This window comes from Tamandua tetradactyla, chromosome 6 (assembly GCF_023851605.1).
Source record: "Tamandua tetradactyla isolate mTamTet1 chromosome 6, mTamTet1.pri, whole genome shotgun sequence".
Classification (NCBI taxonomy): Eukaryota; Metazoa; Chordata; class Mammalia; order Pilosa; family Myrmecophagidae; genus Tamandua; species Tamandua tetradactyla.
This window is the reverse complement of record NC_135332.1, coordinates 182,648,635-182,660,206: the sequence shown is the minus strand read 5'-3', so window position 1 is coordinate 182,660,206 and position 11,572 is coordinate 182,648,635. Positions and strand designations below refer to the sequence as shown.

The 11,572-nt window shown below is 39.3% G+C and overlaps 1 pseudogene across 1 annotated transcript; it reads left to right on the top strand.

The window, feature by feature from the left end:
* The first annotated feature begins 3,938 nt into the window (after positions 1 to 3,938).
* LOC143689095 (apoptotic protease-activating factor 1-like) lies at positions 3,939 to 7,845 on the top strand (annotated as a pseudogene). The gene is made up of 4 exons (XR_013178568.1): positions 3,939 to 4,092; positions 4,229 to 4,414; positions 5,076 to 5,273; positions 6,142 to 7,845. The product of XR_013178568.1 is annotated as an apoptotic protease-activating factor 1-like (transcript).
* Positions 7,846 to 11,572: the final 3,727 nt, after the last annotated feature.

Genomic DNA, 11,572 nt, shown 5'->3' with positions numbered 1-11,572 from the left:
GCCGCGCGCACCACGCCGAGCGCGCCTGCGGCTTAGCCACGCCCCCGCCGCGCAGGAGGGCACGTCCCCGTGCGCGCGCGGACGGCGGCCTGGGCGGGGGCGCGCGGCGGCTCCGGGCGCGTGGCGGCTCCAGGTCCGCGGGGCTCCGGGCGCGTTTATTTGCCTGCGCGGGCGCGCGCCTTCCGCTTTGGGCGGGGCGGCGGGCTCCAGACCGCTCCACGGTCCTGGGGCGGGAAGCAGGAGGAACCGAATGGATGCGGCTGTTTTTTCTCTGGTCTGAGAGGGTTGAGAGAGCGAGAAGATTGGGCCGTCAGGGACCCGCGAGGGCTTGAAGTGGCCGCGGCGGCGTCCGGGGCCCCGTCGGGCTCCCGGCGGGGCGGGGAGCTGCGGCCCGAGGCGGCGAGGGGCGGTGCAGGTGGCCCTCCTTCCTTTGTGTCCTGGGCGGTGTTCACCCGGGGGCGTCCCTGGGCCGGGCCTCACCTCGGCGCCCCGGGCTGTGTAGGTGGCGCTGGGCGGACCTCAGGCCCCGGGGCTGCGGAGACCAGGTGAGGCCCCTGGGAGCACCTGGGAGACCGGACCGCCAGTGGGAAGCCCGCCTCCTTGCCCCCTCCGGCCTCGGTTCGCCAGCGCGTCCCCGCAGGGGCTGCTCTTGACCCCAAGACCACCACGCAAGGGTTGGGGTAAGTTTGCCTTTCAGCCCCAGCTAGGAACTGTGGAGGATCAGTAGCAGATTTCAGGGGCTATTTCATAACCATCTGCTCTTGCGCTAGGAAGAGAAATTATCTAACGAGGAAGTAATAAGCTGTTGTGACTTTGCTGGATGAATTTACTCTTCATTTTCTGTTTCACACATATGAGGAATTTTTGGCTTTACATTTTGGTGTGGTTGCAAGAGGTGAGTCACAGAAAAATTATTCAGAGCATTTCAGTTTGTGCAGAGTTTAAAGTTTAAAAAGTGTGTTTTACAATTTATATGTTTTATATTAGTATGACTAGGTAAAATAGGAAGTTAGGTGCAGATTTCTAAAGAGTGTCTATTTGCTTAGATATAGGAGAGAACTTTATAAATTCACTTTTTAAAATAAATTCACTTTTATTTTGTCAAATCGAATTTCACTACTATAAATTGCGGAATCGTTTTATGTTTAAATTAACACTTTATGAACATTTAAAAACTATGAAAGCTTTGATTCTGCTCATAACTTTTTCTTTTATCAATTAGTTTAGCTTCATGCGAGTACTGAGCATTTTGTGAACTTGACATGCATCTGTAAATAAATGCGTTTTTGCAAGTGCCACATTTGGTGACTTTTTTAAAATGCAATTTTATTCAGATATCTATTCACATACCATATAATGATCCAAGTGGACAATCAGTGGTTCACAATATCATCATGTAGCTGTGTATTCATCGCAGTTGATTTTTGAACATTTGCGTTACTGTAAAAAAATGCAAATAAGACTAAAAGTAAAAAAGAACACCCCAAATATCCCATACCCCCATTATTTATTTTTTTTGTTTTTTTTTCTTACTTGTCTTCCATACATTGGATAAAGGGAGTGTCAGTCACAAGGTTTTCACAATCACATGTACACACCTTCATAGCTCTGTAGTCATTCAGTCGTCTTCAAGAATCAAAGGCTGCTGGATAACAGTTCAACAGTTTCAGGTACTTCCCTGTAGCCGCTCCAGTACACCATAATCTAAAAAGGGATATCTATATAATGTGTAAGAATCACCTCCAGGGTAACCTCTCGACTCTGTTTTGAAAATTTTCAGCCGTGAAACTTTATTTTGTCTCATTTCTCTCTTACCCTTTTTTGGTCAAAAAGCCTTTCTCAATCCCATGATGCTGGGTCCTGGCTCATCCAGGAGTAAGGTCCCATGTTGCAAGGGAGATTTACACTCTGGGAGTCATGTCTGATTTAGGAAGAAGGGCAGTGAGTTCACTTGCTGAGTTGGCTTAAAGAAGAGAGACCACATCTGAGCAACAAAAGAGATTCCCCAGGGGTGACGGTTAGGCATAATTATAAGTAGGCCTAGCTGCTCCTTTGAAGGAATAAGTGACATAAGGGTGAACCCCAAGATTAAGGTCTTAGCCCATCAAATTGACTGTCCCTAGTGATTATGAGAATATCAGGTCTTCCCCAGGTGGGGAGGTTTAGTATATCTGCCTTTTTCCCCAGTCCCTCAAGGGGACTTTGCAAATACTTTTTAATCGTCTGCCCAGATTACTCTGGGATGTATTGAAGCATCACACCAATCTTTGCAAATCAACAAGATGTCAGTATTCAAGTTTCCATGTAGTTATGGTGTTCGAATAAGCTGACCATGCAAGTTAGATGAGATGGTGTGCTACTGAGAAGTCTAAATTTTGCACCAAATAAACATTTCTTCCTTTAGTCTCACACAGAAGTTGAAGTTTTAAAATCCAGTCAATATCATCCTTTACCCTTTAGTCTGATGTATCTTCGTATCTTTAATTGAAGTCTGATCATGATGACATTTTTAAAATATGGTCATTGTTGAAGCTTGGTGATTATTGCCCTTCTTTTTTGCACTCTAATGTGTGGTTATCTTTATTTTTGCAGTTAGGACATCACATTTTAATTATCTCTTGATGTTTCTTCTCCCACTGCATTGTGAATTCCTTCAGGGTCTGCGATTTAATTTTCTCTGTAGTGCCTGGCTCATAGTAAGGACTCACAGGTTTATTGAATGAATAAATTTAAAAACCCATGTAGACACTTTTTCATTATAACACAATGAAGGGAGTTCTGTTAATATCTTAAAAGCTTGCAAACATTCTGATCTGGGTTTTATACCCATGGAAGAATTTGTATTATGCATGAAATAAAGTTGGTAAAGACTTAGAGGATTTTACTGTAAAGAATATTATTCTTTCTTTCTGTCCACTTAATTTAAGAAATGACATCAGATGGTATTTCCTCTTGCTTTGTCATTCTTAGTGGCCCAGTTGAAGCTGTTAGTGGAGTGAGCATGTGAGAAATGTGTTTACTGATGAAATTCCTAGAACTGATACCCACCTTGAGTGTGAACTAATTCTCAATACTTACAATACTCTATTCAGTCTTATGTTGGATAAAGAAAATGAGAAGTTTCTACATTAGGACTTCAGTATGATCACTATTTTATAAAATTTTAATTAAAAAATGAAAATTTGTATTGTAAAAATGATAATGTATATTGAAAAACAGTTAAGACGATATGGACAAATACAAAGAAGATGAGCCAGAAAATTCAAATCTTGCTGCTTGGCAGTAGTCCACACATTTAAATGAGCAAACTACTAAACTCTCCCTGTATATTTATATGATACAGACACATTTTGGGTTATATATGGGATGTTATTTCTGTATTTTCACTCAGCAATGTGTCATTAACATCTTTCCATGTCAGTACATAGAGATTGGGTCATTTTAAATGGCTATATAAAATTCCATTTTATATATGTACTGTACATTTTTTGTCCATATTTAAAAAGATGGACATTTAGTTTGTTCTCATTTTTTTCTCAGCTACACATCCTCTGTTAATTATTTTTGCAGATATTTCTGCATATATACATTTACATATATGTATGTATGTGTATGAATGTCTCCTAGAGGTAAATTTCTAGAGCTAGTGCTTCTGAGTTAAAAAGAGAGCTTATCATATCTTTTTATACTGCCTTCCAAAAAAGAATGCATCTGTTTTTTACTGTCCCCAGGTAGTGTACAAGAAAGCCAGTATCCTCACACCTTTGAAAGCATTTGGGTTTTGTCCAAGCTTTTAAAACAATTTTTTTTTAAACCCTCTAAAACTTTTAAAATTTAAATTTCTTACCTCTGAGGTTACATATCTCTTTACTGTCCTGATGAATGTTTTGCTGTTTTGCTCGTAGCTCATGATTGACAGCTCAGAAGAGAGAGGAAAGTTTGAGGGAGCATGGACGCAAAAGCCTGAAACCGTTTGCTTCAGCATCGAGAAGCCCTGGAAAGGGACATCAAGACATCCTACATCATGGACCCCATCACATGATTAGTGATGGCGTTTTAACAGTATTGGAAGAGGAAAAAGTAAAAAATGAGGTAACGTCCTCTGACGTGGTCTGTATGTTCTTATATATTTTTAGTCTTTATTTCAGAATCTGTACTTGTCTCCATTAATTTCTGTTGCAAAATTGTTCCTTGTTTTATATACTAAACTACTTAATTTTTTTTTTAGCCCACTCAACAGCAACGAGCAGCTATGCTAATTAAAATGATACTTAAAAAAGATAATTATTCTTACATATCTTTCTACAATGCTCTACAACTTGAAGGATATAAAGATCTGGCTGCCCTTCTCCATAGTGGCATTCCTGTTGTCTCTTCTTGTGGCAAAGATTCAGTGGTGGAATAACTTCATATGGTTTGTATCCTTGATACCTTCTGTCACAATGACTATGTTACTGCAGTTTAGTCTTATTGTTGATGGAGTCTGCTGGAGAGACTGTGGTGTGCCACTGAAAACATATGTGAAGCAATTATAGTGCTGTTTTCCAATGCTTTTATTGGCATTCATGTTAATCCTCAAATTTTCTTTTTGCCCAGTGAGCTGCTGAGGGTATGCCATACTTACCCTAATTGTTTGAGATAATAGGACAATTTATAGGCCTTTATTTAAGTTCTTCTCCAGAGCTCATATATAAGAAATAATAAGACTCTTTAGAGTCTATGTTTTTGAAAGGAACTCCAGAAATGTTCCCATTATATACTCTTCAGTCTCTAATATGAGGAAGAGACTGGAGAATCAAGAAGAAATAGGGTGTATATGAAAACCCTATTTCGTATACAATGAAAGTATATGAAAACTTTCATTGTTCATAGTTATTTTGAAGGACATGTGCTTACTTTTGCTCTGGGTGTTCTGAGAAATCAGAAAGTTGAAGTTAATGTGCTAGCCGCATTTTCTTAGTGTTCTTGGAAACTCTGAAGCAGAAGTCTCAGTTGTTCTTTTTGTTTTTATGGTATTACTTGAATAACCATTTCAAAGCTCTGTTGATTTATGTTTGTTTTGTTTTGGATTTCAGTAAGGACAGTTCTGTGTGAAGGTGGACTACCACAGAGGCCAGTAGTTTTTGTTACCAGGAAGAAGCTGGTGAGTGCAGTTCAGCAGAAGCTCTTCAAACTGAATAGTGAACCGGGATGGGTTACCATATATGGAATGGCAGGCTGTGGGAAGTCTGTTTTAGCTGCAGAAGCTGTTGGAGATCATTCCCTCTTAGAAGGTAAGTTTTGGCTACTATGTGTTAAGGGCTAAGGGGATACTCTTTAGGTATTGTATTAGTTTCCTGTTCCTGCTGTAACAAGTTACTTCAAACTTAGTTGCTTAAAACATCACAACACAAACCACAATTCTGCAAGTCAGAAGTCTGAAATAAAGGTATTGGCAGGTCTTAGTTCCTTCTGGAGGCTCTAGTGAAGAATTTATTTTCTTACCTTTTCCAGCCTTTGGAGACTACCTGTATTCCTTGACTCATGGCTGCTTCTTTCATTTTCAAAGACAGCAACTCATGGTATCTTTAAATTTCTTTCTCTTTGACTTCTGCTTCTGTTGTCACATCTCTGACTCTGACTCTCCTGCCTACTACATGAGTACCCTGGTGATTCCATTGGGTTGACTCAGATAATCCAGGATAATCTTCCCATCTCAAAATCCTTAGTTTAATCTTATCTATAAGTATTCTTTTACCATGTAAGGTGATGTGTACACAAGTCATGGGGATTGGCATGTGTACCTCTTTGGTATACCACAGGCATTATTAAATTTGGAATTTTTCTGCCCATCCTGCCACAGTGAGACTTGTCTAGCCAATCCAATAAGTTCATTTATGTGTCAGATAGTACTTAATATCATTGAAATGATGCTGGTTTCCATGCATCTTAATGATTAAAGTAATCTAAGAGTTGAAAAAGGATCTTTGGATCTTAAAAGCTTGTCTAGCTTATATCCTTGCCTTTAGGTAGGCGTAGACTAATACCTTTGTGTTAGTTAGATTCAGTTGTCAACTTGGCCAGGTGAGCATACCTAGTCTTTTTGCTGAGGACATAAGCCAATGGTGCGTGAACCTCATCTGTTGCCAATTACATCTGCAGTCAGCTAGGAGGCGTGTCTGCTGCAATGAGTGACGTCTGACTTAATTGGCTGGTGCTTAAATGGGAGATTGCAACGTAGCACTGCTAGCAGCTTGGCATTCCTCGTCTCAGCACTTGCAGCTCAGCTCGGGCCCTTGGAGATGGACAAAGAAATTACCCCGGGGAAAGTTGTTGGAACCCAGGGGCCTGGAGAGAAGACCAGCAGAGACCATCCTGTGCCTTCCACATAAGAAAGAACCTCAGTGGAAAGTTAGCTGCCTTTCCTCTGAAGAACCAACAAAATAAATCCCCTTTTATTAAAAGCCAATCCGTCTCTGGTGTGTTGCATTCCGGCAGCTAGCAAACTAGAACAACCTTCATATCTGTTCAGTATTTTGTCACAGAGTGCTGTAGGAAAGGAAATTCTTGGAGCTCAATTCCATTTATGACTCTCCCAAAGAGCAAGTCTCCCATGTATTTGGTATTCTATATTAGTTTAAACTGTTAATTCTGTTTCTGTAATTAATTCTATCAGTTGCTTATCTTTAAAAATGTAAATATTTTGTAACTTGTTTACCTTGTATATAAGCCTAGGATAAAAAAAAGTTGAGAGTTGACAAATGCAGTCAGTAGATTCTTGGAGGTAGGCTTCGTAGATTACTTTGACATGTGGTGATATGCTTTTCTGGCTTCAGGTATTGATGTATTAGTAAACGTTTGAGAGTCTGCTATAAGCCTGGCATTGTTTTGGGCACTTGGGATTCAGAAAAAGGTACAATCTCTGTAACTAAGGAGTTTACTCCCAGTTTAGTAGATCAGACCAACATTTAAACAAATTATGATATATGCAATAAATTGAACAGTAGAAACAAGTATAAGGTACAAACTCAGAACAGAGGAAGGAAGCATTAGGTCTGGGGGAAGGGGGATGGACAGGACAGGCTTCCTAAATGAGAGGACATTTTAGCTGGAGTTTGGAGGAAGAATAGAAGTTTGTCAGGCGGTCTAGGTGGGGATGCGGAAGTAGGGAAGGTGTGGAGGGTAGCAGATGGTTAAGGGAGTGAGGAAGGGCACACCAGGCAGAAGAAGGTTTAGGACATATTTGGCAGGCCTACTCCTGACCTTCTTGAGTTGATAGGTTCTCAGAATATTCGTCAGGAATTGTTGTGCAACTCTTATCAGTCTTTGGTTACTTCTATTCGTAAATGAGTTCTCTCTGTGTAACCCTTATAGAGGAATATATTCTCTGACTTCCAATTGTTAAATTTTTTTGTGTAATTGGTGAGATATAATTGGCAGTTAAGAAAGCTTATGATTAAATGACAAATAAATGGAATAAGCAGTAAGGCACTAAGATTTGGACACATGGAGGCTAAGGCACATCTGTTTTACACACCTGGGTTTAGTGTACACTTCATCGCCTTTGTCATCAGTACAGAGTGAGCTTAATTCATATTCCACCTGTACGTTCATGGGACCTCAAGTACAAAGGATTGATTTAATCATAATCTTTATTTTTGGGGCCATTATCGTACTTAGTCTGCACAAGACTTAGCTTCTTGTTTTAGTTGTTTATTTCTTTTTAAAAATTTCTCATTCTTATTTCCTTCCCCCTCCTCATTGGCAGTCCTTTTAATGTATTTAATATATATCTTTAGCTCGTATGTATTCTTGTGAAGTATGTATATTGTTTATATGAAATATATTTTCCATTTGCATAAATAACATGATGTTAATTATTTTTTCTGTTTCTTATTTTCTTGATACTGTGTTTTTTAAGACCTACCCTTGTTGCTGTGTATACATATTGTCCATTACTTCTGGTTGTCACTGTCCATGGAATGCATCTAATGCATCTTACTGTCTCTTCCCCCAGTAAATGGATGTGTAGATTGCCTCTAACTCTCAACTGTCCCAACAGACTGGGTTGAACTTTTATTTGAGTGAGAATTTCTTGAGTATGTCTAGCTAGGAGCAGAATTACTAAATTGTAAGATATGCAAATTTATCACATTTGATTGCCCCCCAGAATGGCTGCGCCAGTCTGTGCATTCTCACCAGTGGAGTTTAACAGCTCCCATATGCTTACTTCTCCACGAATGCTTCGTATCATCCAGCTTTATAGTTTTTGCCAGTCCGGCAGATGTAAAGTGATATCTTTTCATTTGTTTTTCTCTGATCGCTTCAGTTTGAACATTTCTTTATGAACTTGTTAGCCTTTTGGGTTTCTTTTTTTATACATTTTGTTTGTGTCCTTGTCCATATTTCCATTGGGATTTCCATCTTTTCTTCTTACTTTTTAGGAATTTCTTGGATATTCTAGATATTATGCCTTGTTGGTTTTAGACCATCTCCTAATTAGTCATCTATATTTACCTTTGTCCTGGATGTCATTAATAGAAAAGAAATCCTTAATTCTGACATACTCAAGTTAATCTTTTTTTTTTGGCCTTCTAACTGTGCTTCAAATTACTTAAGTTTTTAAGTAGTTGTATTTTAGTCTTACCTTTCACATTTGGTTCTATTTATTTGTAGTTTGCCTTTATATGTGAGTATTAATCTGCTATTTAGTGCATCTTTTGTGTTCTCTGCTAGTCTTGGTTCGCCATGCTACTATGACAAATGCCACAAAACAGGTTGACTTAAAAAAGAAATTTTTTTGTTGCTGTTGTTGACACAGCCAGGCACCTGGGACTGCGGCACAGCAGCCAAGAACGCTGCCTGCTGAACCACCATGGCCGTTAACTAAGGAATTGATTGGCTTACAGTTTTGGAGGCTAGTTGTCTAAAATCAAGGTGCTATTAAGGCAATGTTTTCTCTCCAGGGTTTGTAGCATTTTCCTGCTGGCTTGCTGGAATCTGGTGGTCCCTCAGCTTGCAGATCTGCCGCCGTTGTTTGGAAATCTCTCTTGTGTCTGCTGCTCAGTTTGTGCTGATTTCCTGTTTCTTGTTATGTGGCCTTTGTTGATTTCTGACTTCAGTTTCTTCTCCTTAAAGGCCTCCAGTAATACGGGTTGACCCATCCTGATTTAGTTTGCCACACTTTAACTAAAAATAACATCTTCAAAAAGCCCCATTTATAAACGGGCCTCACACCCAGGGAAATATGGATTGGTATTAAGAACATATCTCTTGAGGGAGAAAGTACATGATTCAACCTAACACAATTACATATTGTTTTTGATATATTTCCATTAAAAAACTGATTTCTTGATCTTGTTCTTATCTAAGTAGAGTTGTGTTGCTTATTTTAAATTCTTGTATCTCCTTTTCTGCCCTTTCAGAGTAATGTGCTTTTCAGGTTTCAAGTTATTTTGGTCTGTGAATTCATGTTCTCCTCGGGTTTTGAGAATTGTGGGCAGTAAGTGAGAAGAGATCAGAGAAGAACCTAAAAGGTTTTCTTTGACCTATGTGCTCAGCACCCCCAAACCTTTTTCTACTCCACTAGTTCAAGAGTAGATGCTTTCCCAAAGGTGTGTTTTGGTCTGTGGAGTTCACTTCTTTCCTAAAATGTAAGAACATTGGATTTTTAAAATTTGATTGTAGTACAAACCCTCTTTTTTTTTCTTCAAGTGTGTAGATAATTGTAAGGGTTAGAAATTTGATTAGAACCATGGTTCCTCTTAATTTTCTGTAGCACATAATCTAACTCAACCTGTCTGAATAGATCATTTAAACAGTCCAAACACAGGGAGCCTAGAAAAAGAATGAGGGCCTTTAATCCTGTGTAGCTAGATATAATGCCTGGTTACATCCCAGAGTATATTAAGCAGAAAATCAAAAAATACTGGCAAGGTCCTTGCAGGGTGGGATAATAAAACATGAAACTACTAAACGTTACCACTGGGGAAACCCCTAATACTGTGTCAAACATTCCCAAATCAAAAGGCCAAGCCCTTGATCTTGAGGCTTGCTCTTGTGAGGCTTATGTGTGTAGTGGCAAAGCTTAGCCTACCTATGGGTATCCCTGAGTTACCTCCAGAGGTAACTTTTTTTGCTCAGATGTGGCCTCACTCTCTCTCAGTGAAACCATTGCCTCCCTCCTATGTGGGACATGACATTCAGGAGTGAAAGTTTCCCTGTATGAGATGACTCCCAGGTTTGAGCCTGGCCCTGACACCATGGGATCAACAATGCTGTCCTGACCAAAAGGGGGAGAAAGAAGTGTTATAAGTAACGTATCAGTGGCTGAGAGAGTTCAGATAGAGTTGAGAGGCTACTCTGGAAGTCACTCTTACACAAGCTTCATTCAGTTAGACTTTGCTACATATCATAGCTTGCCCAACCCCCAACCAAAACCATTCCTGCCAATCCTAAAGACCAGCTAAGGGCATAATATAAGATTCTACACAGTTTGCATGCACTAGGGTAACTTTTCAGAAACCTGCAACCTCAAGATGGCTCCATGGACCAGATAAGTCCTGAAATGCAGAAGGCCAGCCCTTCTAGAACAACATCAACTAGTTCTATCCCCCTGTCCCATGTTTTTGGTCGTCCCTTCCACCGTGAAAAAGCTAGAATGGGCACAGCCCAAATACCCCTCAAGAGTGGGAGAAAGATCAAAGGTGATGGTGGAGTATACAGAGAAGGGAGGGTTTAACAAGTGATTATGATTGCTGACCCATTATAGTGATATTTCTTTTACTCTCCATTATCTTAGAACACTTAGAAGTAAAACCCAAAATTGTGGAATTGAAACCCATAACAAATTCTGAAATCTGTTCTACAACTAATTGTTGCAATGTGCTTTGAAATTTATTGCTTTTTTGTATATATGTTATTTTTCATAAAAAGTCGATTGTGATGATAAAATGCACAGCTATATGATGATATTGTGAACCTTTGTACACTTTGGATGATTACATGATATGTGAATATATAATATATATCAATAAAAAATAAAAACAAACAAGAAATGTGGTTCCTATGGAAATTTGTTACGTTGGCTGGTGGTTAGTATAAATGAAAGAATATAAAGTTTTGAATCACTTGTATAAATTTTTAAGTAGCCTGCTTTCCTTTTGAAGGGTCAACCCTTTGTTCTTTTCATTTGTAGGAAAATTATAAAGAATTAACATAACTTCATCATTTATACTACTATATTTGTATGCTGAGGTTTTGCTTTATTTATTTATTTTTTTAACATGGGCAGGCACTGGGAATTGAACCCAGGTCTCTGGGATGGCAGGTGAGAATTCTGCCACTGAGCCACTGTTGCCAACCTTGCTTTGTTTTTAATATGTTTTAAAAATGTTTTATTTTAAAGTTTCTTCACACATAATCAAAGCAGAAAATTGTCCGCATAGTTATTTGAGTTCTCTTTTTACACTGTTAATGCTATAGGCCAAAATGATATTTCCATAAAATGAAGACCACTTTGATCTCCATTTAATATTTAAGTTCACTATGTGGTGGGGGAAAGAAGGAATTTACTGTAGCTCGGGTTACCAAG